Source organism: Corapipo altera, unplaced genomic scaffold (assembly GCF_003945725.1).
Source record: "Corapipo altera isolate COAL_440 unplaced genomic scaffold, ASM394572v1 113, whole genome shotgun sequence".
Classification (NCBI taxonomy): domain Eukaryota; kingdom Metazoa; phylum Chordata; class Aves; order Passeriformes; family Pipridae; genus Corapipo; species Corapipo altera.
In genome coordinates this window covers 5,637,826-5,657,932 of record NW_020884895.1, presented here as the reverse complement: position 1 = coordinate 5,657,932, position 20,107 = coordinate 5,637,826, and the positions used below count along the sequence as shown (strand labels likewise).

Sequence of the window (20,107 nt, the reverse complement as noted above, 5' to 3'; positions counted from 1 at the left end):
TTGGCTCCGTAGAGGAAATTGAAAATGGTGCCCTCGAAATCATTATGCTGAGCGAAATTCAGCAGCAGGGGAAAAGAGAGAGCCTGGAGGGAAATAAGAGAAAATTTACTTCAGGCAGCCAAAAGATCCTGTGGGACTCGCTCAGCCTAGGCCCAGGGATGCAGAGGAGGTTGGGGGCAGTGTGGTGGGATGTGTGGGGCTCCATCATCAGAGCCCCACATCACAGCTGTGCCTTAGTCCCAGCTGGTAGAAACCCTGAGAGCCCCTGGGGATGATGTTCCGCCTGTGAAGTATCATTTGCTCTAATTTTAGTCCTGTTTATGTAATGTCTGTGTGGGGGAAATGTGCAACATTCCTGGAGGGGCTGTGCTAAGGACAAAGCTTGTGCCCCCACCCCTAGAGCAGGACTCCTGTCTGCCAGGTCCTTCTGCCCCAAGCACTGGGTGCAGGCAGCACTTGAAATGCTACCTGAGTCTTACAGGCTATATCCTGACAGGCATTATATATATATAATCTATAATATCTATAATATATATAAAAATTAAGCCCACTTCAGCTGTCACCCCAAATATCTCCCCTGCTGACTCCACATGTCCTGAGCTCTCTGGAAAGAGCCGTGCAGAACCCAAATGACCAGCCCTGGTCTGTGGGAGCAAGGGATTCAAAGTCTGTTTGAATGAGCATCAGAAATAAGTGGGGTATATTGAACTGAGATAAATTCTTGGATCTCATCCACGTAGAAAGGAAATGCTCAGAATTCATCTGAGATTTGACTCAGACCTGCCCTTTCAACCTCATATCCTGACATTACAACCTGTCTATAAAAAAAAAAAAAAAATAAAAAAAAAAAATCTCAAACCTCTGCTGGGGCTTCAACATATAGCAGAACTGAGCCCAGAAGAAGAGGAAACAGAAAACCAAAACCCTTGAATAGCTCCATGGGAACCACTGCTGGTGTGTGCTGTCCTTCTTTTTCTCTGGCTTAGGAGAGCAAAGCCCTGCAGCTGGAGCAGAAGTGAGGACCCTGCTCTACCTGGGCCCTGTGGGGCTGCACGTCACAGGCATTAGTTGGGGGATGACAGAGGAAGCAGCTGTTCTCTCTCCTCTAAATCCTGTGATGAGCTGCAGGAATGGCTCCATCACAGCAGCACCCCTGATCCCCCCCAGCTCATCCCCACAGCCGTCGGGGTGCAGACCATGGAACAGTGCCAGCCAGGACAGGGACTCCCACACTGGAGGTGCAAGTCCCCACCAGCTTTTGGAGGAAACCTGGGAGAAATCAGGGGATTTTCTCATTCTCTCCCAGGATTTGCAGGAGCAGAGGTCTGGCTTGGTATGGCTTAGATTAGTTTTCATATATATAAAATTCTGCTGGTAACACAGCTGCCCTTTATTTAATGCAGATTGCTCGCGCTCCCCGGGTAGAGCAAGCATTACCTCACCAACTGGATGTGATTTCTCAGCTCCCTGCCTTCAATAAAAATTCTAACACCTGCAAACTTTTTAAACAAATTATGTATATTAGAGCAGAACCCCCCTACACGTTCTCCTGGACTAGCAGCCGTGCATCTTGAAACCAAATCCTCTCCAAGACATCTGGTCGGCGCTGGTGTCGTTATTACAACCTCTCCCCTGCGGCGCCGGTGGCACAGAGCCCACGGACCTGCTCCACAAAGGCTACTCTGTAGCTGGGGCTCCCTCTGCCACGCTGAGCTCCCTGGGAACCTGATGGATTGCTTTCAAGGGTGACTTAAAAAAGTTAAAAAAAAAAAAAAAAAGAAAAAACCTCTGTTTGTAAACGTGAAATGAAATGGGGGAAAGCGAAGAGTGAATCCTCGGCTCACTTCTGGTGGTGTGGATGTTGATGTTAGAGGCTGGAACACATCATGGAGGCTTTTATCATGGATCTGTGTACAGGGATACCAGGAAAAGTGTTCAGGCTGCAGAGACCAAGGGGTAGGGGAAAACAGAGGTCTCCACCTTACATTTCTGGGTACAATCCTCTGAAAATCTCCTTTTTCTCCTCACTCCCAGCAATAAAAAGTGTATACTTGAGCTCCTGAGCAGCTGCTAAGAGCCAAGCATGTTTTCACCAGAGCCAGTGCCCAGAATTGCTTAATTCAGGTGTGTGTAAACAGATTAGATATAGCAGGTTCCAAGAAAAGGCTCGTTCATCTAAAGAAAATCAAACCTGTTTTCTTTTCGCCCAGACCTTTGGAGCACAATTTCCTTCCCAAGGATAACCTGAAAGAATGAGAAATGAGCTGCAAAGCCCTACATCTCCCCACTTCCCCGTGCAGCAGGAAAGCCCATGTGCAAACCTGATGAGCAACCTTTGTTCTGGTGACATTTCCAGCCCAGTCACTAGGTCAGAGAGAGCACGGACAAGTTTAATTAAACATCCAGACTGTCTGGTGTTGCTTTATTATCACCTGAGCCTTCCCACTGCTTCTCAAGTGAGACCTGAGGCACATAATCTTGACAACGAATTAACAAGTTTATCTTGGTTGATTGACCCAGACTTTGGAGCCATAGGAGAAAGAACAAGGTCTTGAAGTTCAGCAGAGCTCAGTGCCAGGTATCACTCCTCAGTGACAGCCCAGAACTCAGCAGGAGCAGTTTGACTTTCCCTATCCAAAGTCCTGTCACCAGCAGCCTGTGCAAACCATGCACATGCTGCAATTAGTATCAGAGATAAACCAGATCCATTAGTAGATGGAAGGGGAACTCAATCTGTTTTACAAATGGAAATGAAGTAGCAGCCTCAATTATAGGATTTTTAAAAACATGCAATTTAGCAAAATGTTGATTTCCTTTTCGTTTACTTCGTTCTTTGTCTTTCAGATACTTCAGCTCAAGTAGCAGGCAGTATATTAACCGACCAGATTTTGGCAATGTATTTAATAATCAAGCTCAAATAAGTGCTCTTAGGAAATAATTTTATTTACAGTTCAGCTGGGAAGAATATTAAAGCTTGAGTATTTGGCTAAAATTATTATCCTACAATAACATACTTTGAAGGCATTTGGGCCATAGATGACTTGTACTGGTGAGTCAGAACACAGCATTTGACCTTTCCAAAAATTCATCATCTATTTGGGACACAGGGCAGGATTTGCCCTCCAGCTTCCCCCAGGCAGGGCAGGCAGTCACCACCACAACAGCTTTAGTACCTCTCTCACGCCTCCTGCACCCTGAGCCTGGGGCTCAGCAACCAGGGAGGTTCTGGGGTTCAGGAAGCAGCTGAATCACCGTACAGCCACCAACTCCCTCCTCCATACAGTTGCTTTATGTGTAGATATATTTTACCACATATTCTGCAGCAAGGCTGAAGTTTGGGAACACTGCATGAAGATATTTCAGTGTGTACATGCCTGTATAACAACTTCTTTTTTTTAATTGGTCCAGCCCACGTTACTGTTTAAATAATTGAAGGTGCTCGGCATTAAACATATTTTGCCATGCTTTCCCCATGGCACCTTTCCCACTCCAAACTGTTTGGAATCTGAACAGAGACTAAGCATTAACTAATTAAATTTCTCAAAACAAAGGTTAATTAGTGTGTTTATTTTGGATTATGTATGTATTGAATTATTAAACACTATATGGCACCATAAAAAAAAAAAAATAAGAAAGAAAGAAAAAAGGCAGGCTGAAAGGAGGAAACATTCCTAAGCCCAGGGAACAGCTTCTCTGGCTGCCTTGCAGCTACATTAACCATTTGTTCACGACTCCAGCTTGTGCTTGAAAAAAGCAGGGCCTCTTTTTATGGCTAAAAGCAAAAGCCCCACCCCCAGTCCAAAAGGAAGGTCCAGCAGCCTTGAGCTGTGACTTTAGTATATTTGTGTCATTTTAGGACAATGGATTAGGGGAGCTGCAGAGATCCCCTTTTTGGCTCAGGATAATGTTATACTGGACACCTCATCCAACACGCACACACTCCTCTTATAGTCCTGTTTGCTGTGCCAGACACAGCAGCCACTGAGGACAGGAGGTCCTTCCCAGGGCCCCTTGGACAGCAGCATTCCTCTTCTCCCTTCAACCCGCCCCCCCTTTCCCTTTTGGTCCCAAGGTGGAAAGTTTGCAACATGCAGCCTGTCTTCCAAATACTGAATTATACAATTATCTGTCTGCAGGCCAAGATCATGACTGGAGTCCAAGAGCCAGACCACACTAAAAGAAACAAGCTGGTGGAGATTCATCCAGATTCCACTTTTCACCTATATGTTGGCCCTTTAACAGTAGCACCAATCACACAGGATATATGGATAAACCACTGGCAACACAGGAGAGGTAGGAAGATATAAGCTAATACCAGTCACACTGTAATTACCTGACAGTGTGCAAACACACCTACCTGCCCTAAGAGGCACACAGGGCACTATTTTCAAAGCGCAAAGGAATCTGAAAAGCTTGCTTGCCTTCTCAAGCTTATTATGTAAAGCAACACTTCATACATACCTGGCCTACAGCAACAGGAACAGTGTCACATTTATCTACTTTAGCATTTCCAGCATGGTGGGTTTGTGATTCATTCTGTCTGAAGAGTCTTTTGACAGCTGACATGAGCACCTTTCTTCATCTCCAGAGTAAGTCTCTGTATTTCAGCTTTCCATTTATTTTCTGTACAGACAGGAGTCCTGAGTCACTTACAAAACACATCTCTTCTTTCAAAGCATCCTCCACTGCTTCCGTGAGCAGGAAGCAGTGTGATAGCCCAAACAGCAAACAAAAATCAAACTCACAGGCACCCCCTCAGATGAGAGATGATCCCTGAGTTGTGGTTATCCAGAACCCAAGCAACACCTATAAGAGTTTGCCTTCTGCCCACGTAAGTATAACATAAATTCCAATATAATACTGGAGATGCAGCTTCTGAGGACTCTGTCAGATGAGCTCTGCTGACACCTGAAAGAGGGCTGAAGAGGACAGTTCATTGAGGATAGGCAAAAATGGGTCAGTTCCTGCTTTATCACCTTGTGATTGCTGGAGCACTATCAGGAGGCACAATCAGAGCTGCAGCTGACACCTTCAGAGGAGCCATAAGTGGCTTCAGCTGCTTGTTCTCATTCTTATGTCCTATTCCCATCCCTCGAGGTCAGGATTCCTCCTCAATCCTGAATCTCTGCTAGATTGCCATTTATCTGTCACCAGACTTTTTTTCAGATTAATTACCTGATTAGGGGACCAAGGTGGATAAACTTATTTTACAGCCATTGCTTATGCAGGAATGCAAATAAAATTGCCTCTCTGGGTTTTTTTCCTCCCCTCTACTTATCATTTTTTCAAATGCATTTTTATCAAGGAAATTCTTTCTGCAGATCTAGGAAGGCAAACCTAATTAAAGTCACTTTATTGAGGGACCTGATACGAACACTTGCTTTAAAGAAGCAAGTTGTTAAAGCCAAAACTCCTTTCTTTTTTAAAGTCAAATATTTTTGTTCTGCTGTAGAAGAGAAAATATATCTTTGAATGACAGATATCTCAGAAATCTGCTTTTATTTCCTTTTTCTCCTTTCCTGACGATCTTAGGTTTCACATTCATATCCTTTGGGAAAATTGCCTGGGAAACTTTTCTGATGGCACGTTGAAGGTCATCTACAGTAAATGTGGTACAAAGTGAACCCAGATCTCAGGCTTTGCAAATGTTCATTATGTAAATTACAGGAGCTGTGAAGATGGAAATGAGGCGTACAGATGCTGTTGTGCACAGAAAAGCAGAGGGGAAACTTCAGATTTCCCTTCACTACAGATGCGGGTGGTGTCTGCAGGCACCCTCCTTCCTCACTGCAGTATTTCCAGCATGAAAAGGTCTCAGATTCTCTGTGGCTGTTGGTTTAGAATTGACTGGTTCTGTGGTCCTCCCTGTAGGTCAAGTACTGGGATAGATCTTTCAGTTCATCACACATCTGGGGAGAATCACGGGCCAAATGCAGCTGCAACCTGGATGGGAGGAAATGAGGAGAGTGCCTGTGCAGGGCAATTGTGAATGCCTGTCCACAACCCTTATTTCTGGGATTAGTCTTTTTGACTTCCTTAGCCAGGACTAGACCCGAGGAGGAATGTATTTGCATTGTGAATTATAGTGCAGAGACGCACAAGTGCGGGAGATAAAGATTCAGTGCTTGATTTCCTGCATCCTTGGGCACATCACTTAGAGGCCAGATTTTGAAAGATGTTAGAGATCAAAGGATGAAGAAAGATAACCACCTTCATTTTCAGATTTATTCCTGGGCATATCTTTCCTGCACATTTCAATAGGAAATAAGCACCTTTATGCTTTTCAAAAAAATATTACTAAATGCCTTTGAGGAGCTGGTTTCATCATGAGGAGCCAACATACATTTAAATGGCAGAACTTAAATTTCACGTTGTTTCAGTTTCCCACCTGAAAATAAAAGTGTGAATCCACCTTTCTTTGATTTCTCCTAGGTCTTGCTCAGGTTCAAAGCACAATTCTCTAAACAATAAATACCATTAAAGACACTTCATGCCTGATTTTAAGCAGCAATCAGTGCTCAGCTGCTAATGGGAACTACTGGTGTTTGGCCCTGTTGAAACTCAGCTGCGCTGCTTGAAGTTCAGTTCCTCAAAAATGAAGAAATTAAAAACTCGAGGCTGCTTTTGGTATTTTTGGCTTAAAAGGTCATGAGGGAAGCTGTGATGCAGACATATTGATGATGGGGTGGAAGGACAGTGCCGAGTCAGGTGCTCTCCCATCAGGAGACTGGCACTACCCAGAGCAGATTGAATGGGTGAGAAGGGCTGAGCCTTCCCCCCAGCAACCTCCTTATAGATCTGCTCTGACCTGCAGCAGAAAAAGCAAGAAAAAAAGGAGAGGAGAAGTAAGACAACACTGGAAGGGAAATTCCAACTCCCTGACCTTGGGACAACCTCACCCTGCATGTTAACAGAGCAACAAAGAGAGGAAAAATGATGAAATTGCCTCAAAATGAAAAAAGAAACGACAACAACAAAAAAGAGTTGTTGAGTCATCCAATAGTGTTCACATCAAGATATTTTCTTAGCAACTGTGCTAAAAGAGTGAATGTAACACATTCTGGTTTGGCTCTTCCTTCAGCAGCGAGATTGATTTGAATTCACATATGGAGATCTGGTTTACAATGAGGTTCTCCAGCCCTTTCCTTTCTTTCATTGTTTCCATCACGTATCTTGGATAGAAAATTTGCCTTTGTGAAAAAACCCACACCAGACAGCCATGGGGCAGACCATGCCCCACCATGCACATCTTTTCTTCGAGAGGTTTTTTTGTATGAAAGGCCATTTTGAGAAGCAGTTTTGCCCTTGATCCCACCGAGCCCCTGCACCACCATCCGTGCTGGGTGTGGGGAGACTTGCTGCAGGAGGAACTTGTCCTCCACCAGCCCCGAGTTTCACAACACACTTAGGAAACATCTTGCACTGGCCTTGATTTATGCAGAAATGTTGGCTAATCTCTTTTATGTAATCACCGATAGCTGTTTCTAAAGGCTAAGTCCTCAAAATGGAAGGAATGAATTAAAAGAGACAGATGGGGTTTGGCTGGCTCTGCATTCCCATCACAGCCTCAGAAATGGCCCATTAGTTCGTGACAATTTAAGCAGGGGTTCAACCACACCAGCAGGAACACTCAGGCTGTTTGCTGTGCAGCCCAGTTTCACAGTCTGATCCTGCTCACACCAAAGCCACTGGAATCACTCCAGGGCTATTCCATTGAAATGCGATCAAAGTCCAGTCAAAAGTCACAGAAGACTGAGTTTTTGTTTACCCCAGATCCCCTTGCTTGGCACCACTGCAGGCTCTGGGAGCTAACAGCAAACCATTCCCACGCGGAGCTGGCTGCCTTTGGTCACCCAGAATGACTCAGGGAAGGCAAAAGCTCTAAAGTTCCTCCTACAGCATCTCTGAGTTCATACTCCAGGTTTGAGAGCTGACCTGAGCTCAGTGACCCGCTCGGCCAACGTGGCTACAAGTTGCTCCTGTCCACAGCTACAACAGCATCTTGAGGGAATGATATTTCCACCACATCTGGACGCCTGTGATGCACAGACCATCAAACAGGCATTTGGGGGTGGGCAGAGTGTGAACAAGCCTGGTGAGAGACTCAGAATCCTGGGAGAAAAGAAGATACAGCGTCTGCTCAGCCATCCCACCTTCCCTGCTTAGAAATAACGATGCCTCTTGTTTTAGGGATGGAGCCATTGCCTGGCTCACAAACACTGATGGAAGACCTTGCTTGTTACTTTTGCTCCCTGGAAAAATACTGCTGAATAGGGCTGCATTTAAATTCTCTTCCTTCACCAAAGGAAGGGGTGAAGCTACTTCAGTCCCACAAGTCTTAGAGAATTGTTTCCCAGTTTATGTAAACTGAGCACCAGCTCTCTCAAAAAAGGAAAGATTTATGCTGGGCAAACATTTCCAAGGAGCCAGTATTTCCCCGTTACTTACTCGTGGCTTGTGAATACAAACCTCACACAGCTGATACCTTCGCTAATGATCCCATTACAATATGCATTGAGCTGATACTCTGTGATATCTCATTGAGGTATTCATCCATGTCAGAAAGGATTTGTCCATAAAAACATCTCCTCTCATACCATCATAGAATGCTGCATTCATTCCTCCTTCCTCTGTCATCTGATGCTGCCTAATCCCACTCACTGACATCAATCACAGGGGGAAAATAAGACAATTAATTGGCAATTAATTAAATTATAAACTGTAAGGAAGAGCAGAATATTTGTAAACCTTAATAGCCTTATTAACATGCACATTACAAGCCAGTTGCACAATCTTGCAGCTAAGGGTATCTTTGCACATCCATGACATCACACAGACTTTAATCAGAGGGTTCACCTCAGAGGGCTGCCGGGCCAGCCTGGAGGAAGGACAGTACAGGTAGTTTACACCTCCTTTCCTGCAGAAAGCTGGAGTGAAGGATCAACAGAGCACATGGGGAGCTGCAGCATCCCACCAGCTGTGGCTCCTGGAGTGCCCATTCTCCTTTCAGGCCAGAACGGTATGGGGATGGTGATTCTCCACAAACTTTCTGCACAAAACAGGCATCTCAAGGTGTGTGGAGGCAACAGAGAGCTCTACCAGCCCCTGGGCTCTTTGGATGAATATATTGACTTGCAACAACTCAGAGGCCTGAAGTGACAGCCACCTGGACCAGGGCTCTCTCTGGGATGGACCTGACCAGCAGGACTGATGAGCCTCGGCTCCTTCCCATGGTCCCTGCTCAGCCAGGTGGGCTTTTCTGCTACGAGGGCACACGTGTGTTGGGATAGGGCCTGAAAACCCACTGGTGACAGTAACAACGGATTATTGTTATATAACACACATGCAATGTGGTTTTGGTTAAAGCGGTTTCCTGCGGGACTAAAGGAAACTAAGCGGGAAGCAAACAACGGCTCGGGTCAGGCACCTCCTGCAACGTCACAGCGGCTGTTGCAGGGCAGTGGCAGGGCTCCATCACTGAGGAATTGGGCTCAAAGCTTAATGCATCCAATACAGTGCCAGGCCTCTGTTTAAATGTCACAAGAGAGGAGAAAACACTCAACCCAGCCCACGCAACCCATGAGTGAGAGCATGAAGCCACAGCCAGCCCCAGATGAGGTACCAGGACATGCAGTGCAATGGTCATGTTGCCACAGTATCACTGCATGGTCCTCAGGTCCCCTAGGAATAACCTTCACACAAAACCCTCAAGGTACTTGCTCTTTTCATACTATTTCTATACTGTTTTTGTCCTAGAAAGGTGACTGAATCAGTCCATCCAATATACACTAAACTCTTGACTTTTTCCTAGTCAATTTGTTCCAAAAGAAGTACCATGTGAAGCAGGAGAGTGACCTACTAAAGCAGGGAAATTAGAGTGTAGAAGATGGATTGAGCTGTAAATCAGGTTTGCCTTCAAGAGCAGATATAGCCCAACCAGGCTCTGCCATCTGCCCTCTCTCCAATCAGCCGCATCCCAAACCTCAGCTGTGTTAACTCTGGTTCCAGTCCAGTGTTATTTCTGTAACACGTGAACTGGGATGACATGCACCCAGCCCGTTCGTTTATTTGTGGAGTGTGGACCGCTGACTGATGGCCAAGTGCTAATAAAAGCAGTGTTCCCTCTCCTGTGCCATTCCACATTGGATACCAGCGGCAGGCTGGACCTCTGGGCACACGGCGCTCGCTGTGAGCAGCCAGGGGTTGTCAATGAGCAGCAGCTTCAGGTTTTCATTCTTAATTTTGATGGATCTGCAATGCCCCACTGTTTTCCCTCCCCGTTCAGCTCTATATTTAGGCAGGGATTCTGTATTTTTCAGCGAGGTTGGTAGCTAACGCTGCTCTGCTGTCGGTACGCCTTGTCTCCCTTGTCAATGCGCGGCTGTTTTTGGGATGCATGAGGCAGTCAGATGTGACAGAAGCTGAGAGGTTTCTTTCACAGCTAGGAAGGGAGAGGAGGGAGCCAAGCATTTCCATATCCACCCTAAGAGCGCCGGTCCCTGGGGAAGGCTGGAATCTGGTGCCGACTGGCGCTGGGAACACCCACGTTCAGCTAACCTGACTGCAGCGTTCACTACAGGGTAACTGGCTCTGAGGAGGCGTTATACCAAGAAAAAAATAAATTAATCAAACAAGATGGGACATCAGACATTTTAAAAATAACTCAGGGTGAAGATCCAAGAAGCTGTGATGACCAGGAGGCCAGATCCAGATTCCCTCAGCCCAGCTCAGGTCCAGGGTAGCACTGACCTCAGCGGAGCCTCCTGGGCTGGCACTGAGGCCAGTGAGATCAGAATCTGGCCCAAATCACTTGGCCTCCCGCTGCACCCCATGTTGTAACTATCCATGATGTTGACACATTCAACTTGCCACTCGTTTGTGGGACTAATTACACATTCGCATTTGTCTGCGCTCGCTCGGCTCCTAGCAACTGCAGTCACAGTCCTAATTAAAATAATAGACTGAGATTGGTAACATTACTGATTTAACAGGAAATTAGAAGAGTTACGTTCACAGAGTTTAGGTAATTGACACCAACAGCTCTTTCCTTGTAACGTGCGCTCTGTGATTGATTTTGTTCCCCAGTCAGACCTAAAAGCAGCCTGGGAGCACATCCCACCATCAGATTACAGTGCAGGGGAATTAAATGGCTATTACACCACTGCCTGCTCTAGAGCTGGGCTCGAGCAGGGCTTTGAGCTTCCAAACCAAACATTAGCCCTAGAATTATAAGCCTAATGCAAAACAAAACACGTTCAGCAAAACATGCTCAGTTCCCCTTGCAAAGAGTCCCTGCATGGCGCCCATTTGAGCACTCTTGCCTGGGGAGGGGGCTGCAAGCAGCAAAGGTGCAGCTCCTGCACCCCTACATGCCTCAAATACCAACTGCCTTAAAACAGGGCATGGACTGAAGGTACTGCAGGTTCCCATGGGCATATGGAAAGGCCCCTTACCCTGACCACTGACCCTGCAATGCACAGGGACACTCTGGGCACACAGTGGTGGAGCTCAGAGCAGATGGCAATGAGGAATGTTCAAGGCGTGCAAAATTTCGTGGCCATGCTGAAGGGAGAAGGTTTTGCTGTACTAAACCCGCAGCTCACTCCACACAAAAAAGTCCTGTGTTGGGATAACATTGCAAGGCAGCAAGTTTCCCCTTCTTATGGAAGGGGAATTAGATTTCTGGAGATGGCCCTGCTCATTCTCATGGTGGTGTCAGTCAAAGCAGCTTCGTATGAGCCTCAGAAAGATGAATCAGTGATTCTGTTGAGGCAATTTCTGACTCAACAGTCTTCTCAAATGGTTTGGGTTGGAAGGGACCTTAAAGATCAAGCAGTTCCAACCCCCCTGCCATGGGGGGTTCACGTATGTTATTCATGAAATAAATCGTGACATTTTTGACAAAACAGGCTGTAGTAATGGAGTAATTGCCTCAGAAATGAGGTGGACTCTCTTGGTGTCAGTAGTTGCAGCTGGGTCTGGTATCTTGTGTTATCACCTCTCTCCCCCACAGCCTGGGCCCACAAGGGCAGATGGGTTTCTGACCTCCTGAATGTCACATCTCCTTCAACACCCTCCAGTTACAGGGTTGAGTTGTCTAGGAAGTTCCTTGCACTGTGCTGTGCTGGGTAGTTTCTGAAGGTCAGTCCTAAAAAATGAGGAAAATGAGAGTGGACAGTGCAGGCAGATCTCAGGGGTGAGGATGGGGTGGGTGTCCAAAGGGTTTTACACCACTGTGATGAGGTGTGACATCTTATTAGCTCCACCCCCATGGCAGAGCACCTGCAACACATTTTGGGTGACCCAAAACATTCACTGGGGTCAACCAACGATTTCCTGAGTAATGCCACACAAGATACTGAATAATAGCCCTTATTTACCAAGAAATATCATTTTTATCTCTACATCAGTAGATTGAGACACCTTTTCTGGAAGTGTACGTAAGTCTGCTTCTGAAGAAATGCATTGCCTGTAAATTATTGTGAAAACACTCTATGAAATGCCAAAAATTGCATCAAGTTGCAAGACTATTAGTCAATAATCACCTGCTCCTGTGGGCTCCTTTTCTATTTGCGGACTCGGAAATGTGCTGGAAGAACAAAGTACACGTGGTCTGGACTTTCTTATCTGATATTAATCCCAGCACAACAGGGCTATAAAATGTTTTCATGAACATATATGTCTTCTGCAGAGAGCTTCATGGGGTAATACTGCTGAGAGAGCCGCAATGTAGGAAATACCCATACACGGTTTATAAATCCTATCCATCTTGGCATGTCTTGGGGAGTATTATCAGGGCCCTGGAGAGCTACTGCAAATGCTACTCTTGCAGCCTGCATGGATAATTGTTTATAAAAGTCTTCCTTCTCCTCTGCTGTGCCTGGGAACGATTATATCCAGAAGGCATTTGTTGTGTCCGTCTTGTTTGGCTCCAGCAGCTCCCAGAGGTATCACACACGGGATGCTCCAATAAAGCCCTTACCTTCCTGTTGGGCATGGACAAGAGGATTCAGCTACATTGCAGACATTTTTCCCTGTGCTTTATCCAGCTTTCAGGTGGCAAATGACAGCCTGTGCTTTAATCCCCCACATGTGCACTGAAATGAACACCGGGACATTTGCTTCTGGAGCGTTTCCGTATCTCACAGTTTAAACTTCTCTGCTATTAGCAGATATTTGATCCCATAAATATTGGCCACGTGCTCACAATGAATGCACACCGTTTGCATCACGCCAGCCTAAAACTTAAGTGCCATCATCTTCTCCCTGTGTCCCTCATTTTGCCACCCGTTAAACCACACCAACGGGGCAAATTACCCCCAGTGCAAGCAAATCCCACTGCCACGAGGGCAGGGACCTCCATCCAGTCCTGCTCGCTTGGAGTCCATGGGGAAGCTCTGTGTGATCCAAACAGCACAAGGAATTTATATCCTATGGGTCTGGGTCACAGCCTCAGCACTGTGATCCCCCCATGCTCTCAGCTCCCATCACCAGCCATGGAGTGCTGGTAGAAACAGGACTGGAGTGCTACAGGCAGAGACTGATTCTTGCTTAATCCTTTGCTGTCATAGAATCATAGAATGTCCTGAGTTGGCAAAGACACAAAAGGATCATCAACTCCAACTCCTGGCCCTGCACAGGACAACCCCAGGAATCACACCATGTGCCTGAGAGCATTGTCCAAACGCTTCTTGATCTGAGCTGAGGAGGGAAACGTGTCCCACACCCAGCAGACCCTTCCCATCCCTCTCTCCCAGATAAGGAATGCAACTCTCTATCTCAAGAAGGTTCCAAGCATGAGTTTCCAGCTCTGAGTCTAAGGCAGTGCATGGGAGGAGGGAGCTGGGAAAACACACTGAGGCACCACTGCAGAGCAGGACACACAGTACCCCAGCTGCCTCACGCTGGCCATAAATCCTAAGCCTCATGGCACAGCCAAGCTGGAAACACATGAAAAAGCTTAAAGTGGCTTGTTTGAACACTGAAGAAGTAGGTGATAGATTCTGTTTGATCAGGAATGAGAGATGGCACCGGCACAGTGCAACAGGCCAGGAGAGTGGGAACATGGCAGGTACAGGAGAGTGGGAACAAGGCAGGAGTGTGTGTGGGGATAGTGGGGTGTGCGAGGGTGACGTGGTCAGTGGGATGGGCAGGGGACGACTGTCCCTGTCCCTGCACCTGGGATGGAGCAGGGCAGGCTTGGACCTGTCATGGTGAGAGAAACAGTCTGTGGCAACAATTGGGAAAACACCGATGACCAGGGTAGGAGCTGGGCAGGAACACGGCAGAGGAAGCTGTGGGAAGGCCATCGCAAAACACCGTGCGTGCCTTAGACACCCCCGGGGCACCGCCTGGAGCTGCCCAGAGACTTTGACACCAGCCAAGGGTCCTGCTTTGCCAGCTGCAGCAGGCACTGAGGAACAAGGATAGGGATGGGGATGAGCTATAGGGCTAAGAATGGCAATGGGGAACAGGGATGGCAATGGGGATGCAATACGGATGGGAATGGGAAATCGGGGTGGGGACTAGGATGCACATGAAGTTGAGGATGAGAATGGGGATGGGGTCGCCCCACCGCCTGCAGACACCGCTATTCCGCTCAGCACTACCCTCTCCCGAGGGCAGATGACGGCCCAGCTTCGCCCCCCCTGCCCGCCTCCCGCCCCGGCGGGGCCGCCCCGGGCCCCGAACCCGCGGCCCCCGGGCCCTCCCGCCGCCATTTCACGGCGCCGCCGGGCGCGGCCCCACCTGCCGCCTGCCCCTCCCCCGCCGCCGCCGCGGCCCGCGCGCCCATTTGCGCCTGGCCGGGCGCCGCGCGCGGCCTCCCCGCCCCTCCCCCCGGCGCTCAGTCATTCAGCCGGGCACGGGCAGGAGCGCGCTGTGACGTCACCGCCGGCGCGCGGGCACCGCGCGGGGCTGCCGCGAGGGGGGGGGGCGGGGCCGCGCCCCTGGGGGGGGGACGGGGGAGACCCCGCGGGAAAAGGGCTGAGGGAAAATGGCGGCAAAGGGGGAGCGGGGGGAGAAATGGGCGAGGGGAGACCCCTGAGAAGTGGCTGAGGGGAGACCCCTGAGAAGTGGCTGAGGGGAGACACCCGAGGAGAAATAGCTCAGGGGAGACCTCCGGGGGGGATGGCTGAGGGGAGACCCCCAAGGAGAAATGGCTGAGGGAAGATCCTCCGGGGGGGGAGGGCTGAGGGGAGATCCTCAGGGAGAAATGTCTGAGGGAACACTCCCGAGGCTCAGGGGAGAGACCCTCGAGGAGAAGTGGCTGAGAGGAGACCCCAGGGGGAAGTGTTGAGGAGGGGCCGCTGAGGGGAAACCCCTGAGAAGGAGGCGGCTGAGGGTCACTGTGCCCATCCAGGGGGGGTCTGTACCTTCCTCTCCTGCGGCCCCAGGTGGTCACAGCCCTCTGACAGAGCTTTCCTGCACTCCACCATTTAAACACCCTCCTCCACCTCCATCCTTCCTGCAGAATGAGGCAGGGAAGGAGGCAGGAGCCCGCTGGCACAGGAGCGGGTGGCGGGCCGCAGGCCGTGTCACCCACAGCCCCTCACTGAGGGGCCCTGTGCCGGCCACAACCCCCAACAGTCTGAATAAAGCCATGAGATACCGTCCTGAGACTGATGGAGGGACCTCAAGGCTGAAATCTCAATAACATCAATAATTTTTCCTAAATACACAGTCCGTATTTAGACTCGCATTGTCTGCGCTGCCCAAGCCCAGAGAGGGAGGGAAGGGCGATAAAAGGCATCATCAGGCTTTGCCTTCCCATTCCTATACCAAAGATAGAGAATATTATAAATTTAATAGATCTTCATAATTCATAGCTTGCTTGTGGAAAAAAAAATCATAATAGCTTGGTGTGATATGTCAGGCATCTATAATTCATGGCACTGAGATCACACAGCCACCATACAGTGGGAGTTCACAGAGTGAGATGTTTGTAATTAATCTGTGAAAAGAGAAACAAAGGCAATAAACTAGGAAGGACAGTAAATGAGGGACAGATCCTTCCACCCACACTGATGTGGGATAGAACATGGCCACAAAACATGAATAATCCCTGGCTAAAATCAGTAAAATTAGCCAAGAAAAGGCTAGGAAATGTACAGTAAATGGTAAGTTTTTCACTGGCTGGTTCCTTACAGCGCAGGTGGACATGGGCTGTGCTGCCCATGGGTAGCAACCTGCTAAAAGCAGGAGAGTGGCCTGTGCTTAAACTGAGCTTGGGTCAGAGTACAGGAGACAAGAGCTCTTGAGTGAGGTCTCGAGGCTGTGCAGGTGGTGTGAGGGAGCACTGAGGCCACTCAGTGGGAACCAGGGGACTCCCTCTGCCTTCTCCGTCCTGCAGGCTGGGAGATGCCAGCTCTGGGAAGGCTGAGAAGCTTGTGATCCCCTTGGAGCATTTGCATCAACCTCATTGACTCCAGCAGCACTGGGGCACACGCTGAAGTGCTTTGCTGAACAGGGAAGTTTCTTGAAACAGAGCCTGAGCGAGGATTCAGACAATTTATGCTGCTCACCAAGATTCGCTACAGCAGTGGAGCGAGCTGAAGTTGCTTCCTAATTGGAAACAGCGAGCTGGAGATCTCCAGAACCCCCTTCCTCTTGCTATTGTCTATTTTCATCCCGGTGAAGCTAAAGCTGGTAACTGTGATGTGACAGTTTAAAAACTCCCTGTGGTTTCTCACAATAGGCCAACCGTCTATGCTGGTTTTCAAACGACGCATGGAAATCTTGTAAGACTGCATGACCAATCAAGGAGGGGGAGAAATTAATTTCTTCCAAAGTGGAAGCTACAAGGAAAAATGAAAAAATAAATCCTTGTCCGTCTGGGAGTTTGTCTGTGGCTTTAATCAAAAAATACCAGTGCCAGGTCCATCAGGGAAAGCTGTGTGTCACAATTAAATTGTTTTAGTCTGAGCTAAACAAGCCACAGGACAGAGGGACATCACGGTGAGACTCCAAGAGGAAGCCCGGGCCTTGCTCCCGGGGAGACATGATAGTGCCAGTGCACGGATGCTGGAGGCCAGAGGCACTCATTGTTTTGTTTACTCATTCCTGACTCCCTCAAAAAATAATTGGTTTTCTTTTGTTGCTTGTTTGTTTGCTTGGCTCTTTGCATTCTTTCGATTCAATTTCTCCTGCAATATGGCCTTAATTTACATTGCAAGTATACATGTTTATTTATGCATTTATTCTGCTCTTTTTTTTTTTTTTTTTAAATTCTAATCACTCCTACGCTGCTGTGAAAGGACATCGGCCATGTGGTGATGAGGAGGACCAGGAGGTGTATCCCAAATCTCCACTGCCTGTACAGCTCCTGTCCCAACCCCAACCCCAACTCCTGCATGATCTGGATAGTTGCTGTCTGGAGTATGTGTAGGGTGGTGCCTGTAGGCTCCATATAGTGTAAGCAGTGGAATCCATTAAATCTCCTCTTTAGAATCTCCATGGCTTGGTGGTGCAATCCCAGCTGAACTTAGGCTCTGCAGGTCTCAGCAATGCCCTCTGGTGACACAGCACCACTGGCAGCACACGGATCCTCCGCCAGCAGGGCCACCTTTGGTGGAAAACTCACCCAGGAGGGCACTTTTCCTGCTGTACAGGCCCTCAGGGAACAGTAAATAGAAACTGGGAATTTATCAGGTTCTCCAGCTTCTCGCCTCAGCCTGCTAATCACTTTTCTGCCACATGAGTCCCTGCAGAATCCTGGTGTTTTTCAGCATCTGGGAAATAGCTTAAGGGAATGGCTGAGCATCCGCTGCCTCCTGCTGAGGCTGTGAGCAGTCAGGAAAAGGGCCCCCGATCCATGGATTAAATGCCCTGATGAGCTGATCTGGTTATGGCGCAGCAGGACATACTGGAATGAATGATTCTGACCTTAACTGGCTCTAACATCGCCATCCAAAAAGTGTGTGATTGTGCTAATCCGCCCCAAAGGAGCATTGCGAGGCCGGTTCATTGTTGTGGGTACGGCGCTGAGAGCTCCTGGCACAAAAGGCTTTGTGCAAGTGCAGAATATTTTCTCCCCTTTTTTTTTTTATTGGCTTTGCCTAGGAGCCTCCCGTGGTGGAACAGAGCAGCCTGGTTACCTAACCCTCATCCAACCACGGGACCAGGGCAGTGCTTACACTCCTCTCTGCTGTTGTTTCTCCTGTGGCGTTTGCGTGGTAATAGTCTGTGAGGGAAACGCTACAGAAATCCAGTTATAAAAGGAAGAGTGGACAGATGCGTAGAAGAAGAAGAAGACTCTGCCATGACAATCTTTCTTTGTGTCTACAGCCCAACAAACACAACATAAGCTCGGATTGAATTACCCCAAAACATCATATGTGAGTTTGCCTGGGGTTTAATGCCTGGGATCCACAGTGCCTGCACAGATCACATCTAACAGCGGATGGCAAGGAGTGCAGAGCAGCAGATATGCTGCTCCAGTCCAAACCCAAGGAATCCCACTTACATCTGTCCACCCGGGCTTCACAGCATGTGCAGCCTTAAAATGTGCCTTTAAGCCTTACTGAAAGGATTGATATTCCAGCCTTAGCCCTTAAACTCATGGGGAAAGGCCAAACACTGGGCTACTGTTCCCTGACTGGGCTTTCTGGCACCTCTGGGGCTATGGTCCTCATCTTCATCCACATCTTCTCCTCACCTCAATCCCAGTGGGAGGGGCACTGCCTCATGACTAGTCCAAGACACACAGCAATGTATGGTAGTTCTGGTGTGAACTACAGAAGAAAATTCCCTTGGCTGCATCCAGGTGAGGGGAGGGACAACAGTGTTGAAAAACACCTTTTGAATGTTCACAATCCCCTTTAAAAATAAAGGAGACAGGCAGGCAGAGAAAGCTGATCCGGGTGTATAAATAACCAGTAAATGGCAGGGTGTTCACCCTTCCCACACTGCATTACCTAACATGTTGCATCGCCTGCTATGGCTCAAGATGGGGGAGCTGCCAGCAGAGCAGTGCTGTGCCTGATAACCAGAACAGCCCACAGGACTGGGAGCAGGCATCCATGCTCCAAACGTAAACAAGGCAGAACCACCTCCTCACTGCTTCCAATGCAGTCACCCCAAATCCTGTTGGGGTGGAATAGCCCCCTGCCTGAGATTAGCCAGGCCAAATCTCTCCTTTACCCAGGCAGCCAGGGCAGTGCTGGAAAGGCCATAGCAGAGGGCTGTAAGCCTTGGTTTGGCCTCATGTGGACACAGAGCCCACACCGGGGCTCCTGACACACATCTGCCCTCTGAGCTCAAAACCTCCCACAGTGCCTGCCTTCCCAGCGGGATGCTGAGTGAGGAGAGAGCCAGCAAATCACCGCAATCGATAACAGTCACAATGGCACCTTCCATCCAGGGACCTCAAAGCACTTGGCAAAACCTAAACAACTACTGTGACTCCCCTCTGCCTGCTGAGGCCAGAGAGCTGTGTTAGGGGGTGTAGGGGGTGAGCAAGACCCGAGATGGGAATGACACCTGTGTGGTGACACAGCAGCAGACAGCAAACAGCACAGCAACCAGAGCCTCAGCAGCATCTGCTTATGATCACTGATCATTTTGAGCTGGCCTCTGTTTGCGAATCAGTTGCCAGGCTTTTGATGCTGTGAGTCTTTAAATAGAAATCGGATGAAGGCAGGCAGGTTTTTTGTACCTGTCCCCTTCCTGCTTAGGACTCATATCCAAACTTCTCGATTTAACCTTGTCTTTATGGTCTACTGAAATCAAAACGCTCGTGCGAACAGCCTGAAACACCGGGGATTTTCAGCTCAGATCTGAACTTGAAGCTGTTCTCCCAGGCTGTACAGCACTTGCTATTTTTAGCTCCATGTCAAAAAGTTGAAGCAGCACGTGGTAAGATGTTATGACTCTTAAAATTACTGTAAGAATGTTCCAGGGAATGGTACCAATTCATCAAAAGTAAGTTCGCTGCGTGAGATAACTCTGCGACCTTTGATGTTGCACCGAGTTGTTGGGTCACTGGCTATTAACGCTGCTGCAATTTGTTGAGCAATAACCCAGTGATTACGGAAAGGGAAGTAGCTATTAATATGGTAAAAGGCACACCTAAGTGAGGATGTTTACTCGTCTAGGCTGAGAGGGGGAG

At 48.4% G+C, this 20,107-nt stretch overlaps 1 long non-coding RNA gene across 1 annotated transcript; it reads left to right on the top strand.

The window, feature by feature from the left end:
• The first annotated feature begins 8,844 nt into the window (after positions 1–8,844).
• LOC113949160 lies at positions 8,845–10,697 on the top strand. The gene is made up of 3 exons (XR_003528366.1): positions 8,845–8,898; positions 9,063–9,712; positions 10,442–10,697. It is a non-coding gene; the product is annotated as an uncharacterized LOC113949160 (long non-coding RNA).
• Positions 10,698–20,107: the final 9,410 nt, after the last annotated feature.